The following is a 19,883-nucleotide window of genomic DNA, read 5'->3' on the forward strand; positions in this document are numbered from 1 at the left end:
GATCGTTATAAGGTAGAAGCCATATGGAAGGGAAAGAAGGGAATTGCTTCAAATGACTTAATTGAATTTCTGGTCTGCAGAATTGTCCTGTCAATTCAGTCACAGTCAGACATTGCTTTGCATACCCGCAGCCTCCCCCGTTTGTCTGTTCCCATTCGTCTAGTGTTATAAGATGGTATAGGGAGAAATACAAAGGTGTCAATGTCAATCTTTCCTCATTTGATCATTTTGGCTGGCACTGACATTTTTAAAAAGTCATTTAATAATACAATAATGACATTTTGAAAGTATTTCTGATAAAGTGGCTTGTCTACTACCTGAGCAAATGGAATATAGAAGAACCTTTATATATTTTCTTATAAATTTGTCTCTAGATAATGCCCTTAAGATGACTACAGTAATACACTTTAGTATGTTGTATTATTAATTTTCAGTTTGTTCTAAATCTCCCTGAATGTTCCTTCTTCAAGTTTGAGGGTTTTTTAATCTGAAATCAATTTATCAATACATTTATCTTATATAAATATCTCTAATGAACAATTCTGAATGATAAATTCAATTTTCTTCATTAATTTCTTTAATGGTTAGTTGTTAATAATAGACATTAAGTATATAAGCTGATGATATTTGAGTTAGAGATCATTCAGTAAATTATAGAAACTCAGGATTTATTCTACTAAATTGTATAAAAATAATTTTAATAAATGCAAGAGAGCTAAGCAATATTACAAATAAATAATCATCTCCAGTTATGTTTTTTAAAACATTGGATTTCAACCTCCAAATATATAATTACTTTTTGAGTATGTATTATTTTTAGAATCTTTGCATTTCAAGTCCAAATTTGAAATATTAAATTCAATAGAGTCATTTTATATAAAAAGGAATTTGTGTTTTAGAATGATTTAAAATATCAATCACCACTGAAAATATTCTCATAACAAAACAAAGCTAAAGTTAGTAATTTAATATATTCTAAAATTTTCAGAAACCATGTCCATTCTGAATATATACATCATTTCTTTAGTCTGGAATAACGTGAGAAATTTGTATTGTACAAAATAAAATATATACATATTAAAATAAAAAAATTAAATTTCTCTCTATGTGTGCATAGATATGCATGCATATTACTTTTAAATCACCAAATATTTGCAGAAGATCTAACAGTTGATCTAATTTGGGTCCCTTTTGAACATGTTAGAACAATAAGTCCCTGGCCTGCTTTTTTCCTGGTTCTCTGATGAGATTATGGGTAATAAATAACCATAAGATATATATTGCCCAAATTATTTACCTAAGATCAGAAAACTCTTCTTAGGCAATTATAGAACTAGAATAAAGCTCTCCTAACCTCTAGTGTAGTGACTTTTTTTTTTAAGCAGACATACCTAAAGCCATAATATATCAAAAATGTTTTATTTACAGAGCTTTTCATGAATTTATATATATATAGTACACATTTAATTGAATTGTTTTCTTAATATAGCATTTGCATCAACTTTTTATATAATTCTGGCTCTTATTATCACAGACAACAGAGACTATGTAAGAAAAAGACAATAATGAAGGTAAACCAATATGGCTCTTCATACAACAAAATCTTTTGGCCACCAAGTCATTAATGTCTCTGTTTTTTGTTTTCCATCCTTTGTCTTTCATATACAAAAAACAGTTCAGTCTCTTACAGATTATAGCATTTTATAGCAAATGCAAAAGAAATGTGTATTTTCAAATGCCCCCTCGCTACTGCTAATTTCTTTCTTACTTTTGCCTAATTGGCTTAGCAATTCTGAGGAGCTGTTTGTGCTTTGTATTTGGATGATTTTTTTAGTAACAATTTTAGACCAAAGACTTCATTCAATCAGCTCTTTTGAAACTTATTAATCTTGTGGTGATGGTGGTGAAGGAAGGATAAATTAGGATGCCTTTATTATTGATCTGTCCAAAGCCTTCGTGTTACTGGATCATACTCTATTGTTAATACAGCTGAAGGCGATTAATTTTAGAAGCAAGACAAGTTGTTAACACAGAACAGTTTGTAAGTCTTCCCATTGAAGGCACTGAACTTTATTGTAAAGTGTTGGATCATTTCAATTAATTTTCTTTCACTTTTCAATTAGCTGAGCATTCAGATGTGTACTTGCTCTGTTCTGTGAATCTATCTATTCTTCGATCTTTCAAAATCAAGTGTCATCTTGGAGTGTGAAGTGGAGAGTCAAATGTAAAAGTAACAAGGATCTTAAATTGTTTTGGCAGACTCCATAGCATTGCATTGCTCACTTTCTTTTCATACTTGATAGTTGGAATATTGAGTAGGTTAAGTATTTTAGCTAAAAACAATTGGTTTCTCTTAACTCTTAGGTATACTTTCCTGCTTAAAGATTGATAATTTCCTCATATACTCAGAATTCAGATTTCTACCAATATTGTAGATTCACTGTTAATATTATAGAAAATGACTTATTCAAATAACAAAATAAACTAGATAATATTGATTATACCAGTCCATTCTATATAGTTTCACTTAAATTGGTTAATGTTTCTTTGACATTTAAAAGTGTGAAATTCTATGAAACTGAATGTGCCTTTTAAGATATACATACTGGGGTGCCTGGGTGGCTTAGTTGGGTAAGTTTCCAACTCTTAGTTTTGGCTCAGGTCCTGATCTTAGGGTTGTGAAATCAAGTTCCACATGGGGCTCTGTACTCACCATGGAGTCAGCTTGAGTTTCTCTCTCCCTCTCCCCCTCCTCCTAACTTGTTCTCTCTCTCTTTCTTTCTCAATCTCTCTCTCAAATAAATAAACAAATCTTTTAAAAATAAATAAAATACACATACATACTAAAGAAAACATGACCTAAAATAAGTAAAACATGCTATCCAACCTTCTCTGACTTTAATTAAATCCCGTTTTCTTTCCACTTTAATTTACAAGCCTAACATCTTAAAAGAAAATTACATGGGCTAAAATTTATGACCTGGTATTTCTGTGAGTGCTATTGTGAAGAATTTCATGACAAAGGATAAACACAATAAATGCGATGTATCAATCGGAATCATAGCTACACTAAAATGGTAGAAACTTTAGGATCATACACATTTTCATTACATTCCTGACACTTCTCTACTGAAATCATAACTATTAGCATCAAAACATTAGTTCAAATTTGAGAAAGATTTTGACTGCTGTCCCCAGCATTTACAGTTCAGAATTGTTATATCAAGTACCAACACAACCAATGAGTTGAAATGGTTAAGTACAAAACAATTAGATATAGTACCATATTTCCAAAATATAAAAATTAGTCTATTTTTGTGAAGTTGACTATATTGATCAAATTATAGTACGTATAAATTTTATGGAGAGGAGGATATGCCTGTATTTGAATTTTTTTTTTATTCTGAGTTTATCTAAATCATATCTTCCCAATTCTACATTAGGGAGATATTTGTATTGTAACAATAGACACCAGAATTAGCTTCACTGAGTTAACTTATGTGATGTGTTGGAGATAAATATGAAAGAAATTGTGCACATACAGGTCATGTATTAAGGGATCTTAGGGGAATATGTTTAGAGGAATTACACAGACAAGCTTTTTTTCCTTTGTTTTCATCATTACAAGATTAAAGAAATAAATATTGCAGTATGTGAATATAAAAAATCAATTTTGATAGACATAAAGACAAAATAGATGGAAAATTCTGAAGAAAGCTAAGGATAAATCATTGTTGAAGAACTGAAAGAAACATTTTTTTGTATCTCTGCATTTTAAAATGGCATTCTGGCTCTCCCAGGTAACAGGGAGAAGTTTATGGAAAATTGTGAATGCTTTCTACAGGTAAACAAAATACAATGCATTCCTAACAATTTTCCTTAAACCAGTCATGCATATTTTGAAAAATATATAATGTTTGTGTAATGAATTCTGCACGTGATAATGTCCTTTTATTTTTCCTAAAATATATTCTTCTATCTCTAGGGAATCCCATTTAATTTTTAAATAATGAAATTTTATCATCTTGCATGAACCCTAAAAATAGACATGCTATTTTAATACAAATGCATATTGGTTAAATTATATCTAGATGATAAAACTTATAAGAATGTGTATAATGTGTCAGGAACAGTGACAAACACATCAAACCCCTACATAGGAACAGAAAATATGCCCAGATTTTAAGAATAAATAGTTCAAATGTCCAAATTACTTTAAATAGACATGTGTGCTGAAATGTGCACATTTTTGACCCAATGACTTTAAAGGCATGGGGCTAATCACAATGTTTGAATAACATCTGGACTGACAATCTGTTATGGCCTCTAGTATAATTTATGTATCACCACCTGTGAAATATAATAGATAGTCTGATAGATTCTCTTCTGAGACTTGGTTATATGTAGAATTCACCTCCTTATTAAATTTTAAGGGATTGAATACAAGTAACAATTTCAGTGTTTCCTCAGTAAATTGCCTTATATTAATATATTGTATTATATTTTAGAATTAGGATATTTAGCTTTGCAAAAAACAAAAATTATTCATCATCACACCACCAAAAAATAGGCAAGATCAACAATTGCAAATTATTTCAGACTTTTCTCTGAGTGTATGGATCAGATATTATGTTTAATTTATAAAATTGGAATCCTATGATACATATTGTTTTGTAAACTATGTATCACTTAAACTCCTGTAGGTGACATATTTTCTAAGTAGTATATATTTTGGTACTGTAGAATTTTTATTAACTTCTAATTATGCCATTATAGTATATGCATTTACTTAGCATACCACCTACTCATGGGTTTTCAAATGTTTTCAATTTTCACTATTATATAGCATTAAATACCTCCCAAAACAATATTTTTCTATTAAAACCAAAGTTAAATAGTAAGATGTTTGACATTTATTAACAAATGACTTTCAAAGGGAACCTGGGTTGCTCATTTGGTAAGCATCTGCCTTTAGTTCAGGTCATGATCCTGGGGTGCTGGCGTCGAGCTCCATGTTGGACTCCCTGCTCAGCAGGGAGTCCACTTCTCCCTCCTCCTCAGCCCCTTCTTCTGGCTTGTGCTCTCTCTCTCCCTCAAATAAATGAACAAAATCTTTAAAAACAAAAAGCGAAACAAAACAAAAATAAATGTCCTTCAAGAAATTTAGTAGCAATTTATTCTACTTTTAGAAATGTATGAATGTCTTATTCCTAAATATTCAAATATTTAGCCTTAAATATTTTCCAAATTTACATAAAAAGAGTTACATACATAATAGATACATACATCTATATCCTATCATCAAAATTAGACCTCTTCAGTTAAGTGCTCTTTGGAGTGGTATCAGCATGGCTTTCCACAAATCACCATATCTCTTTAAGTTGCAAGATCATTTATCATAATTTTCTGAAAACTTTAGATCAATGAAATATGGTCATTGTATAACTTTCATAATTATTTTAACTAATACTATATTTTAATTATGTCTCTGCCTTTCACCGAAGTAGGATAAACAAGTTTTCAACTATGTAGCCAGATGTACAAAAACAGAAACAGAAAATGGTATGGAGTAGCTATTGAGCACATGAGACTGACTGATATTGAAGAGTCTGAATTTTGCCAGAGCCTTGTCTGTAAAATAGAAAGTGATCTTATATACTGTTTCTGATTCTGATAGTCTTCACACCTCTCTGAAAATTGTAAAAAAAAAAAAAAAATTATCAGATTTTTCTCAGCATTACCAGCTCATAGTATATGTTTTCAGGACCATCTGGCCTGTTGGCCTATATAAGAGCAGTTTCCGAGTCAAATAAATGTTGGAGCCAGATGGATGAATATACAAAAATTGAGAAAGTGAAGTTGGTGAGCATAAAGCATTATTTCTAGAAACTTTACTTGTAAAGTTAGAAGGAGAGATATATCATGGTCTAGAATTTAACTCTCAGTGTGTTTGGTGGTTTGATGATTTTGTTAGTCTATTTAGTTTTTGTGATAGAAGAGATTCAAGCAGTATTACATATTTGCAACAAAGATTCAGGAGAAAAGAAGTTGGTGTCATAGAGAGAGCTGATAGATAAAGGCTCACTTAGAAACTATAGGGAGGATGAAGACATGAGCAGAGGTAGAAGAGTTATGTGCAGATTAGAAGAGATACATCACTTCCACTTAAACTGAAGGGAGAGAGAAGAGAAAATGTATTGGGGGAGAAAGTAGGTAGTTAAGGGATTTCATGATATATAGCCTCAATTATTTCTCCATGTTAAGAGTCCAGGTTATCCAATCAAAGAATGTTTTAAAAGGAGAGCAGGGTAGTGCAAAGCTTAATTGATTCTTATAATGATTAAAACTAACTGTGTTTTGAACTCAGCCTGAGGAATGTCTGGTGGCACAGGTGGTTAACCGTCCCACCCTTGGTTTTGGCTCAGGTTGTCTCAGGGTTGTGAGATCAAGCCCTGTGTGGGGCCTGCACTGGGTGTGGAATTAGCTTCAGATTCTCTCTCTCTTTCTTCCTCTGCCCCTTCCCATTGGCGTGCAGCCTGGAGTTTGCTCGAGACTCTCTTTCCCTCCCCCACCCCATATGATCTCAAATAAATAAATATTTAAAAATAAATAAATAAACTTAAAAAAGAAAACAATCTGAATATAGGATAGGTATTGTTTAAAAGCAAGCAAACAAGCCAAGCATGACCAAAATCCTTTGTAAAGTTGGTTGAGAAATATTTGAAAATTGTTAAAATATTTGAGAAACATTTAAGAAATGCAGGTTTAAAGATATACAAACAAGAGATTTTTCAATGGAAAGACCTTAATATAATAAGGTTCATGGGTTTTGAAGAAGATAGAGGAAATGAAAAAAGAGTTAAACACATTGAGTGTCCTGCAAGAAAAAATTATTACAGTCATGAAGTAGGGGCATTAACCCATGCAGAGAATTAATTGGATATATACAAAGGAGGAAAAAGAGAGATCAAGACGTAGTCAGAATTGCTTAAGAGAAAGACAAAAACGGCGCACCTCGGTGGTCAGTGGGTTAAAGCCTCTGCCTTCAGCTTGGTCATGATCCCAGGGTCCTGGGATCAAGTCCCGCAGCATCAGGCTCAGCTGGGAGCCTGCTTCCTCCTCTCTCTCTCTCTGCCTGCCTCTCTGCCTACTTGTGATCTCTGTCTGTCAAATACATAAATAAAATCTTGAAAAAAAGAGAGAGAGAGAACGACAAAAACAAAAACAAAACAAAACAAAAACTGTTGGGAGAATTAGTTAATGAGGAATACCATTACAGTATGGGACACTATTTCAATATATAGCATTACTGATGAGTTATTGAGGTTGACTGGGGTTGATCACTTGTCATGTTGTTTTATTTATTAATTTATGGGATTTAATGCATTTTTAAAATTCTATTTATTTACTTGTGAGAGAGCTAGAGTGAGAGTGAGAGAGAGAAATCACAGAGAGAAAGGGAGAAGCAGACTCCAGGCTGAGCAGAGAGTCTGACACTGTGCTCAATCCCAGAACCCTGAGATCATGACCTAAGGGGAAGTCAAACACTTAAACCATTGAGCCACCCAGGTGCCCCTACATTTTTAAAAGATTTTATTTATTTATTTTAAAGAGACAGAGAGCAGGAGGATCAAAGGGAGAGAGAAATTCCCTGGCTGAGCTCAGAGTCTGACTCCAAGCTGGATCCCACAACCCTGAGATCATGACCCAGGGTGAAACCAAGAGTCAGATGCTCAACCGACTGTGCCACCTAGGGGCCCCTAATGCATTTTTTATTTAGATATAGTCCACACAATGTTACATTAGTTTCAGGTGTACAACATAGTGATTTGACAAGTTTAAACATTATGCTATGCTCACCAAGAGAGTAGCTACCATCTGTCACCATAGTTACTACAGTATCATTGACTGTATTTCTTGTGCTGAACCCTTCAATCTCATGATTTATTCATTCCATAACTGGAAATCTGTACCTCCCACTCCTTTTCACCCATTTTGCCCATCTCCAACCCCTTCCCTCTGCCACATTGTTTTAAAGAGGAATCCCGGGTTGAGGATGGGTTAGCCTTTGTGCATTCTGCAGATGTTGGGAATTCTGGAAAGAATTTGGAGAAGAAAGAGAATTAAGACCTTATAAAAAGGCCTTAACAAATGAAATAATCTAACCATTAATAGGCTACACTAACAAATCCAGGAGGTATAATCAAATAAGATGAACTTCAAAGATATTTTTCCCGAGGGTAGCGTCTAGCAAAGCCATGGAGAATTAGGAGAAATGGGGGCAAAGAAACTTACATGTTTAAAATCACTTTGAATTTTATCTAATAGAATGTTACTTAAAAGTATGTATAACAACATTAATATTTATCATCATTAAAGTAATAATTGGACTGAACACTTAACCCTTGTCAAACTTGTATTCTGTAACCAAATTCATATATAAATTAGCTCAATAAACTCTTATTTTAAGAAAGTGGTATTATGATAACTTATAGGTGAAAAAAAATCAAGACTTAGACATTTAAATAACTTTTTGAAGTCCAAACAGCCAGAAAAATAAAAGGGGGCCTATATAAAAAAACAGGTCTGTATGGGAGAGAGGAGACAAGAGGTTGAAATCAGAGAACTGAAGACTGGAGGTGCCTGGTGGCTCAATTGGTTAACTCTGACTCTTGATTTCTGCTCAGATCATGATCTCAAGGTCCTGGGATCAAGTCCCAAGTCAGGCTCCTTGTTCTCTACCTCTCCCTGCTCCCCCTCCCCTCCTGTGCGCATGAGTGAGTGTGTGTGTGTGCCCCCTCTCTCTCTCTGAAAGAAAAAATGAAAAAAAAAAAAAAAGAACTGAGGAGTAAAAGGGTGATTTAAAACAATTAAAATGTCTTTGAAAATATTAGTGAGAAATTAGTGATAAGGAGTAAGATAATATCTATATTTTAGCAGTGAGATAATATTATAAGAAGAATCAGGATAGAATTTGGTTTGTTTTGTATGTTTTTTGTTTTCACATAAAGAACAAACAACTTTTACATATTTGGGAGAGATGATGCCTCTTGTTGAGGCAGAATGGAAGATAAGCCAAGATAAATTGGACGAGATAACTTTTCATAAAATGAGACGGAATGAAAGACAAAGGGTATGTACAGCAAAGTGTCAAGGAAGAAGGAAAGATCAGCAGCATATGTTAATCTCTTATTGGTTTTTAGATAAAGACAGACTTGGCTTTGAAAAGGTAGTTCTTTTTATTTGAAAAAGTAGCACTATTACAACTTCATTCCCTGCATAGTTCTTTCTATTGGAAGGATTTCAATTAATTTAAGATGTATTATTAAATCATTCTTCTGTCAAGAATGATCAAAGCAGGAATGAAAATTACACAGTGAGAAAGGAAGGAGGATTGAAAGCAAAAAACAAAATGAGAGAAAAAGGAAGGGAGAAAGTGTTGTTTATTAATTTATTAATATTATTGATTGTTCAGGATCTTTTCATATGTATTTATTCTTCGGTGAAATGCATTTTCAAATATATTGCTCACTTCTAAATGCATTTTTCTTTTTCTTATTCGTGGGTTTAGGGTTTTATACATCCACAACAAGACTTTTTTGAATGTTTTTTTCCTTTTTTTTTTTAATTTATTTTCAGCATAACGGTATTTATTGTTTTTGTACCACACCCAGTGCTCCATGCAATCCGTGCCCTCTCTAATACCCACCACCTGGTTCCCCCAACCTTCCACCCCCCCACCTCTTCAAACCCTTCAGATTGTTTTTCAGAGTCCATAGTCTCTCATTGTTCATCTCCCCTTCCAATTTCCCCCAACTGCCTTCTCCTAACTCCCCATGTCCTCCATGCTATTTGTTATGCTCCACAAATAAGTGAAACCATATGATAATTGACTCTCTCTGCTTGACATTTTTGAATGCTTAAATTGAAACTATCAAGGCTCCTGGGTGGCTCAGTGGGTTAAAGCCTCTGCCTTAGGCTCAGGTCATGATCCCAGGGTCCTGGGATCAAGCCCCACATTGGGCTCTCTGCTCAGCAGGGAGCCTGCTTCCCCCCTCTCTCTCTGCCTGCCTCTCTGTCTACTTGGGAGCTCTCTCTGTCAAATAAATAAATAAAATCTTTAAAAAAAAAAAAAACTTTTAAAATAAATAAATAAATAGATAAATAAATAAATTGAAACTATCTCCTCCCCAGTCAGTGGTTTATCTTTTCATTTTCTTAACAGTGTCTTTCACAAAGTGACAGTGTTTACTTTTTTTTTTAATTTTGTTTATTTATTTGACAGACAGAGATCACAAGTAGGCAGAGAGGCAGGCAGAGAGAGAGAGGAGGAAGCAGGCTCCCCGCTGAGCAGGGAGCCCGATGCGGCGCTCGATCCCAGGACCCTGGGATCATGACCTGAGCCGAAGGCAGAGGCTTTAACCCACTGAGCCACCCAGGTGCCCCAACAGTGTTTACTTTTGATGAATTACAATTTATTAATTTCTTTCTTTTTTATTTTTTTATTTTTATTTTTTTTAAGATTTTTATTTATTTATTTGACAGACAGAGATCACAAGTATGCAGAGAGGCAGGCAGAGAGAGAGAGGAAGGGAAGCAGGCTCTCTGCTGAGCAGAGAGCCTGATGTGGGGCTCCATCCCGGGACCCTGTTTCATGACCTGAGCCAAAGGCAGAGGCTTTAACCCACTGAGCCACCCAGGCAGCCCAATTTCTTTCTTTTTTAAATCATGGATTTGGCATGATGTAAAAAACTCTTTGTCCAACCCAAGGTCATGATGATTTTCTCCTGATGAAGATCATGGTAATCTTCCAAGAGTTTTATAGTTGTTTATTTTATATTGTAGTGGCCCAGAACAGGCCACCTCAAGATGGGCCACTTTGACATAAAAATTATTTTGAGTTAAAATTAATCAAAGTCCAGCAGGGGAAAAAAGTCTCTGCCTCCTCTTCAACCATCTAAACTTAAAGTGGGAAGGAGAGCCTGTAACAGGAAGAGAGTTACTAACAATGACTGTCCTTTTCCTAAGGAACTTACCTGCATAGCAGAGCAACCTTATTTTTCCAAACATCTCCTTCGACCTAAGAATGTTTCTTTCCTTTGTATCCTCAGGCCACTATCCCTTTCCTTAACTCATGAGCTTCCTGCTGCCTCGTTGTTTTTGGAATTTTATATCTTTGTGGATTCCCCATACATAAGCTTATTAAATTTGATTTTCTCCTGTTTATCTGTCTGATGACAATATGATTCTAAGTCCAAGCAGAAGAACCACAGGGCAGAGGAAGTTCTACCACCCAGACAATATTTATTCTATTGATCCATTTTTAGCTAATTTTAATATAACATTGTAAGGCATAGGTCAAAATTACTTTTTTTTATTGTGGACATCTAATTATTCCAGCACTATTTCTTAAAAAATACTTTTTCTCCATTGCTTCTTATTTGTAGCTTTTAGAAATCAATTGGTCGTATTTCTGTGGGTTTATGTCTGGACTCTATTATGTTCCATTGATTTATGTGTCTATCCTTTCACTAATACCACATTGTCTGGATTAATGAATCTTTACAGTAAATCTCATAATGTGTTAGTCTGATTCTTTAAACTTTGTTTTTCTTCTTCAAACTGTTTGTTACTTTATTTTTTTAAACATTTTTTTTTATTTATTTTCAGCATAACAGTATTCATTGTTTTTGTACCACACCCAGTGCTCCATGCAATCCGTGCCCTCCCTAATGCCCACCGCCTGGTTCCCCCAACCTCCCCCCCCCCACCTCTTCAAACCCTTCAGATTGTTTTTCAGAGTCCATAGTCTCTCATGGTTCACCTCCCCTTCCAATTTCCCACAACTCCCTTCTCCTAACTCCCCATGTCCTCCATGCTATTTGTTATGCTCCACAAATAAGTGAAACCATATGATAATTGACTCTCTCTGCTTGACTTATTTCACTCAGCATAATCTCTTCCAGTCCTGTCCACGTTGCTACAAAAGTTGGGTATTCATCCTTTCTGATGGAGGCATAATACTCCATAGTGTATATGGACCACATCTTCCTTATCCATTCGTCCGTTGAAGGGCATCTTGGTTCTTTCCACAGTTTGGCAACCATGGCCATTGCTGCTATAAACATTGGGGTACAGATGGCCCTTCTTTTCACTACATCTGTATCTTTGGGTAAATACCCAGTAGTGCAATTGCAGGGTCATAGGGAAGTTCTATTTTTAATTTCTTGAGGAATCTCCACACTGTTCTCCAAAGAGGCTGCACCAACTTGCATTCCTACCAACAGTGTAAGAGGGTGCCCCTTTCTCCACATCCCCTCCAACACATGTTGTTTCCTGTCTTGCTAATTTTGGCCATTCTAACTGGTGTAAGGTGATATCTCAATGTGGTTTTAATTTGAATCTCCCTGATGGCTAGTGATGATGAACATTTTTTCATGTGTCTGATAGCCATTTGTATGTCTTCATTGGAGAAGTGTCTGTTCATATCTTCTGCCCATTTTTTGATATGATTATCTGTTTTGTGTGTGTTGAGTTTGAAGAGTTCTTTATAGATCCTGGATATCAATCTTTTGTCTGTACTGTCATTTACAAATATCTTCTCCCATTCCATGGGTTGCCTCTTTGTTTTCTTGACTGTTTCCTTTGCTGTGCAGAAGCTTTTGATTTTGATGAAGTCCCAAAAGTTTATTTTGGCTTTTGTTTCCTTTGCCTTTGGAGACATATCTTGAAAGAAGTTGCTGTGGCTGATATTGAAGAGATTACTGCCTATGTTCTCCTCTAGGATTCTGATGGACTCCTGTCTCATGTTGAGGTCTTTTATCCATTTTGAGTTTATCTTTGTGTACGGTGTAAGAGAATGGTCAAGTTTCATTCTTCTACATATAGCTGCCCAGTTTTCCCAGCACCATTTATTGAAGAGACTGTCTTTTTTCCACTGTATATTTTTTCCTGTTTTGTCGAAGATTAACTGACCATAGAGTGGAGGGTCCATATCTGGGCTCCCTACTCTGTTACACTGGTCTATGTGTCTGTTTTTATGCCAGTACCATGCTGTCTTGGTGATCACAGCTTTGTAGTAAAGCTTGAAATCAGGTAACGTGATGCCCCAGTTTTATTTTTGTTTTTCAACATTTCCTTAGTGATTTGGGGTCTCTTCTGGTTCCATACAAATTTTTGGATTATTTGCTCCACTCTCACCACTCTTATTCAACATAGTATTAGATGTCCTAGCAACAGCAATCAGACAACAAAGAGAAATAAAAGGTATCCAAATTGGCAATGAAGAAGTCAAACTCTCTCTCTTCGCAGATGACATCATTCTTTATATGGAAAACTCAAAAGACTCCACCCCCAAACTACTAGAACTCATACAGCAATTCAGTAACATGGCAGGATACAAAGTCAATGTACAGAAATCAGTGGCTTTCTTATACACTAACAATGAAAATACAGAAAGGGAAATTAGAGAATCGATTCCATTTACTATAGCACCAAGAACCATAAGATACCTGGGAATAAACCTAACCAAAGAGGTAAAGGATCTGTACTCGAGGAACTACAGAACACTCATGAAAGAAATTGAAGAGGACACAAAAAGATGGAAGACCATTCCATGCTCTTGGATCAGAAGAATAAACATTGTTAAATGTCTATACTGGGTTGCCTGGGTGGCTCAGTGGGTTAAAGCCTCTGCCTTCGGCTCAGGTCATGATCCCAGGGTCCTGGGATCGAGGCCCGCATCGGGCTCTCTGCTCAGTGGGGAGCCTGCTTCCTCCTCTCTCTCTCTCTGCCTACTTGTGATCTCTGCCTGTCAAATAAATAAATAAAATCTTAAAAAAAAAAAGTCTATACTGCCTAGAGCAATCTATACTTTTAATGCCATTCCAATCAAAATTCCACTGGTATTCTACTTTATTTTTTTTTAAAGATTTTACTTATTTATTTGACAGACAGAGACCACAAGTAAGCAGAGAGGCAGAGAGACAGGGGGAAGCAGGCTCCCTGCTGAGCAGAGGACCCAATGTGGGGCTCGATCCCAGGACCCTGAGATCATGACCTGAGCTGAAGGCAGAGGCTTAACCCACTGAGCCACCCAGGTGCCCCTGTTTGTTACATTAATTCTTTTACATTCCCATGTAAATTTTACAATCAGCTTGTCTATATCTACAAAGATTACTGCTTGTATTTTGACTGAATTTGGATTCAATTTGTAGATCAGTTGGGGGAGAACTGGAACATCTGAACTACACTGAGTCTTCCAATTCATGAGCATTTGTATTTCTTTTAACAGTATTTTTCAGCATATTTATCTTGCACATATTTTGCTAAATTTATACCTCACTATTTCTTTTTTTTTTTTTTGAAGTTACTATAAAGGGTCCTGTTTCATGTTGAGAACATCAAATTCATTCAAAAAATGAAAATTTTATTTTGTATTAGAAAAAAAATCAATGTGATTCAACATATTAAATGACTGGTAAAATGACATTCCATAATTCAATTAACATAGGAAGAGAATTTGATAAACTTATGAATTTATCATTTTAAAATAATTAGCATAATAGAAAAGAAATTTCCATAACCTTATAAATTATATCTATAAAAATATAAAGCAAATATTATTAATGGTTAAAATTTGAAAGTAATCCCTGTAAAGACAAGTGTTTCGTCAAGTACACGATAAACACTTGACTCTGTATTCCTTCCAGCGAAAGCTGCTTAGTAAGGAAAATAGGGAAATCAAAGATACGTAAATTAGAAAGAAAGAAACGAAAAATTTTATATGTAGGTGATGATTGTCAACATGAAAAAGCCCAAGGGATCTAATTAATAAATATAGCAAGTTGTCTGATTTAAAAAAAATGTATGAAACTCAATTCTTTGTCTATACCACATTTGCCAATATTATATACATATTAAATTCATCAAAAGTACCTAATATTAAAATGCCATTAAAAAACTCTCCAGGCTTAAATGTAATGAAAGACTTGCATGAGTTTTGTGGAGAAAAGTATAAAACATCATTGAACACTATCAGAGCAAACTAAATGAAACAGAGAGATCCTGATTAATAATATCTGGTTCAAAAGTAGATTATGGCTGCTAGAAATAACGGTCTTCGGCGTCAATGCCCCTGGTGTATTTTAGTAATTTAGGGAAAGCAGTACATAATCTCTTTAAATCAATGTCTTCCTAAAACAATTAGAGAAGTCAAAACTGTTTTTTCTCTTTTCTTATTTTCGTAGAAAGCATGTAACTTAGTTATGGGAGAGGAAGTGGCCGCAGGGGCAATAGGCTTATATTGCCACTGCTTTGTGATGCCGTCTTAGCTAAAACAACACCCTGTTTTCTGGAGAAAACTAACCATAAATTGGCAAGCAAGTATTTAAAAAAATCACCTGAGCTTATAAGGAAAAACTGAATTTTTCGGGTCTGCCTCTGTAAGGCAGGGTCTAGGTATGGCATGCTTTGCTGAGCATATATTCTTAGACTCGAAACATCAGGATCATGATTTCCTCTCTATAATGTAATTCCAAATGACCTTTGATGTTCATGAGAAATAGGGCTTTGTGTTTGTCATTATCCTGCAACTGCAAATTATGAAATCGCTTATTAGCCAATATACTAACCTAGCATCCTTGTTATTCCAAGATCACCTTACGTGTGTTTTTCAGCTGGTGCTGATCCATGTGGCTAAAATAAATGACACCTTCAACAGTCCTTTCAACACTATATAAAAAGAGCTTATAAAGGAATGCAAAGAATGCAAGCAAAATCAAATATTTTAGTTAAGATAAAGATGCAGCAAAGTTTCTACTTGGTAGGCATTAGGGTGATAAAACTTCTATACACAACATTTTTAGCCAGATATTTAAGGCACTGTAGTCAATTACACTTCATCCTTTAGCGCAAGGGACAAGGGACATTTTTTAAGATCTATGTTGTTTTCATTCCACTTCATTGACTACAGTAATGTAGTAATCTAATAACTACACATAGTTTTGTTTTTGTTGTTTGTGATGCATTGACTTTTCATTGACTCAACATTTTCCTACTGCCGTTATTTATATGTGGATCAAATAATTCAAATTGAAAGGAAATTCTACCAAAATGGTTTGTGTCCCCTCCTTAAGACTTCCACAATTATTGACAGTTGAATTTTTTACTATTTCATCTTACACACCTGCTACTCTACACCTACTTCTAGTAAAGCACTTGAACTTCATACTTTAATTTTTAATCCTTTTGGATAGAAATAAAGCAGAGCAAATTAACAGGTTTTTCTCCATTGGATGTCAAAGGATCCCAGCAGGTTTATTCCAGAGAGCAGGTCTCTAAAATAAGCTGTGTTATTTAGAGGTCACATCTCTTTCTGACAAGAAGATTGTTTTAGCTTTTAATGCAGAATTTTAGTAGCTATAAAGAGAGCTGCTCAATTATCGCAGCTGAAAGATATCTTTCCAAGTTGGTTTCTAGAAGATAAGTAAGAAACGGGATGGAACAGGAATCTCAGACAATTATGAGCAGGTAGGCATGATTCTATGGTGGCAAGCACCAATATACATTCTTTTCCACCTAAACAGTAATTCTTGAAGACATCAGTTCACACTGTATTTAAGGACCTTATATACCTTGGTTATTCTTAATTTATTATTTTCTCTGCTCCTTCCTTTATTTTAGACTCTAATTATAGTAATCTAGTTCAGAAGCATTGAACATGTCAGTTTTTATTTGCTTTGTCGTGCCAGTTTAAAATGAAATAGGATAATTTTGCAAGAGGGGGTTTGAAAACCAAATCTCTACCACAATCACATAAATATTAAACACCAAGATTTCTAATTTTAAATTATTTTATCTTACAAAGGTGCCATTTCCCTATTGTTCCATGTTGTCAATATGTAAAGAAAGTATATTACTGGGGCACCTGGATGGCTCAGTCAGTTAAGGGACACTCTTGATTTCAGTTCAGGTGGTGATCTCATGGGTCAGGAGATTGAGCCCCGGTGTCTGACTCCAAGCTCAGCAGGGAGTCCTCTTATAGGACTCTCTCCCTCTCTCCCTCTACCCCTCACCCACGGCTCACACATAAGCACACACGCACACTCTCTTTCTCTAAAATAAATAAATAAATTTAAAAATATATATATATTGTTTTGTTGTATATTTTCTATTATGACTTAAATAGTAAAGCAGGCATACAATAATATGCCCTTGAAATACAAGTTACATATGAGAATTTCCATAAGTATACCCTTCTTTAAAAATTTAGAGTATTGTGTTTTTTAGAGCTAGATAGGCAGAATTTAGTAAATATGTATATATTTATATGATCATTTAGACACATACAGACACACATGTAATTTAGTTCCTCTGTAATTTCTTTTACGTAGGGTGATTGAGTATTGAAAAAAATAATGCATCAATATCTACACAAGAATTCCTGATAAATCTTTGAATAAAGATGATGAAAATGATAAGTAAAAACAACAACAGAAAATAGCACATGCATGGACTACTCTCTAGTGCATCATCTCTTCCTTAAAATTATCTTAAAACATTTAGCAAAATCTCTAAGTTCTAAAAAATGAGGTATCACCAAGCCTTCTCCCAATGAAAGGTTCTAGAACTTGTTCAATTCAGCACACTCCACTGGATGAATTCCTAGAATATTCCCCTACAATGTCCTCAATGCCTCCTCTCACTTCCTGTACACATCCATCCACAAGAAGAGATCAATGGGTAGAGATTATGTTTCTTTTCTTTTCATTCTTTTTCTTTCCTTTTCAAATTCCAAGGAACAAGCTGAAATGTCAGTGACACTATTTCTGGTGGCATTAGACATGTCTAAAAATGTAATCTGCATTCTCTACCTCCCAAGGAAATGAGCAACTACAGTATTTTATTCCTGGTTAGTTAAGCCTGAGTCTAAGGGGAAATGATTTAATGGTAACATAATGCTTCCTGTATCCTGATTATAGGATTCTAAGGACAAGTTGTCCATATATTCTAATTCTAGAAACTTTTAAATAGCATTTATGTAAGCCAATACTGCAGAAAAGTCTCAAATTTAAGTTTGACTTCTTATACCATCTGGGACCAGATAAGTTGGATCCAGATCAGTTTTAGAACCATTTTTAATAAGATTAAATTGATTATGCAATGCTATCAAAACCAGGCATTGCTATTTTTGGGAAACATCAATTATTTCCTCAGTTTTTGCAGTTATGAACTAATATAGTTCTCCATTAGTGATATGATCTCCAGGTTACTAATTAGAATAGCACCCCATTAGTGAGTTCTATTTGCTTTGTAATTTGGCAAAATTTATTTGTCTTTGGAGAATGTCCTAAATCTTTGGGCAAGAATATTCTCTTATTTTTCCCTTTAATCTATCCCCACCTCAAAATCTGTCCATTATGCCCCTATCCATGTTTTTTTGTTGTTGTTTTTGTTTTTTTGTTTGTTTGTTTTCTGCTCATCCCAACAAAGTTAATTAACTCTACTGCTCACCTGTAGTGAGGAGAGAGTCAATCCTCCTCAGCATCATATTTTACTCCCCCCTTCTCTGGTACCAAATTGTTCTGCTCCCTTTGTAAAAATGGCATGCAAATGGTCTGTTTATGAGAGGGAATCAATAACCATATTGCTGAGATCTGCTCTATAATAAACGTAAAACATTCATCCAATAAAGGAGAGTAAATAAATTCATTTATAACATCTTTGTCATTGAATATCTCTTAGAATCTACTCCAGAGGACCTCTAAATATCTTTCATCACACCACGTCCATAGGTCCTAGGAATTCTAATTTGAGATGTGGTACAGGCACGATGCCTGAAGTTAGAAACTGTTCTATTCTGTGCATGGCTACAGGTCTCTTGGATCCAATCAAAATATAAAAGTGACAGTTACTTTCACATGGACCCAGATCACGCTCTTTAGCTCTCCAGGGAATACTTGCCTGGTGATTACATAAAGCACTTATAAATAGGTTTATACAAACATGCTGTAAGGGACAGCCATTTTATAAAGTGATATAGGCCATGTGTTTGCCTAGAATCATTTGAACGTAGTGATAACATGTAATGCATTATCTGGGATGACTATTCTTCAAAATCCTTCTGTCTTTGCCTCCAATGTCAACTCCACTCATGACCTTGCCTATTGGAAGAAGATTGTGAACAGGCAGAGTGACCTGAAATGAAATTGTTCACAGAGAGACAGAGGAAAGACCCATCCTCAGAACATTTTCTATTTATAGCATATTTTTAGTGCCTTCAGCCCTTTAAGGTACCAGAGGTGATTTTTTTTTTTTTTAAGATTTTATTTATTTATTTGACAGAGAGAGATCACAAGTAGACGGAGAGGAAGGCAGAGAGAGAGAGAGAGAGAGAGAGAGAGGGAAGCAGGCTTCCTGCTGAGCAGAGAGCCCGATGCGGGACTCGATTCCAGGACCCTGAGATCATGACCCCAGCCGAAGGCAGCGGCTTAACCCACTGAGCCACCCAGGCGCCCCCCAGAGGTGATTTCTTATCACAGTTCTCATTTTTTTGTTTTAGGGAAATCACAATGTTAAGAAGTTACACAGGCACCTGCTTTTTGGCTTACAGGCAGACCTGGGAGATAATACGAGTTTGGTTCCAGACCACTGCAATAAAGCAAATATTTTAATAAAGAGAGTCAAGTGAACTTTTGGTTTCCCAGAGCATACAGAAGTTATGCTTACATTCTACTGTAGTCTATTAAGTTTGCCATAGCATTATGTCTAAGAAAACAATGTACATACCTCAATTTAAAAATACTTAATTGCTGGGGCACCTGGGTAACTCAGTCGGTTAAGCGTCTGCCTTCAGCTCAGGTCGTGATCCCAGGGTCCCAGGA

The sequence above is a fragment of the Lutra lutra genome, chromosome 3, assembly GCF_902655055.1.
Source record: "Lutra lutra chromosome 3, mLutLut1.2, whole genome shotgun sequence".
Taxonomy (NCBI): Eukaryota; Metazoa; Chordata; class Mammalia; order Carnivora; family Mustelidae; genus Lutra; species Lutra lutra.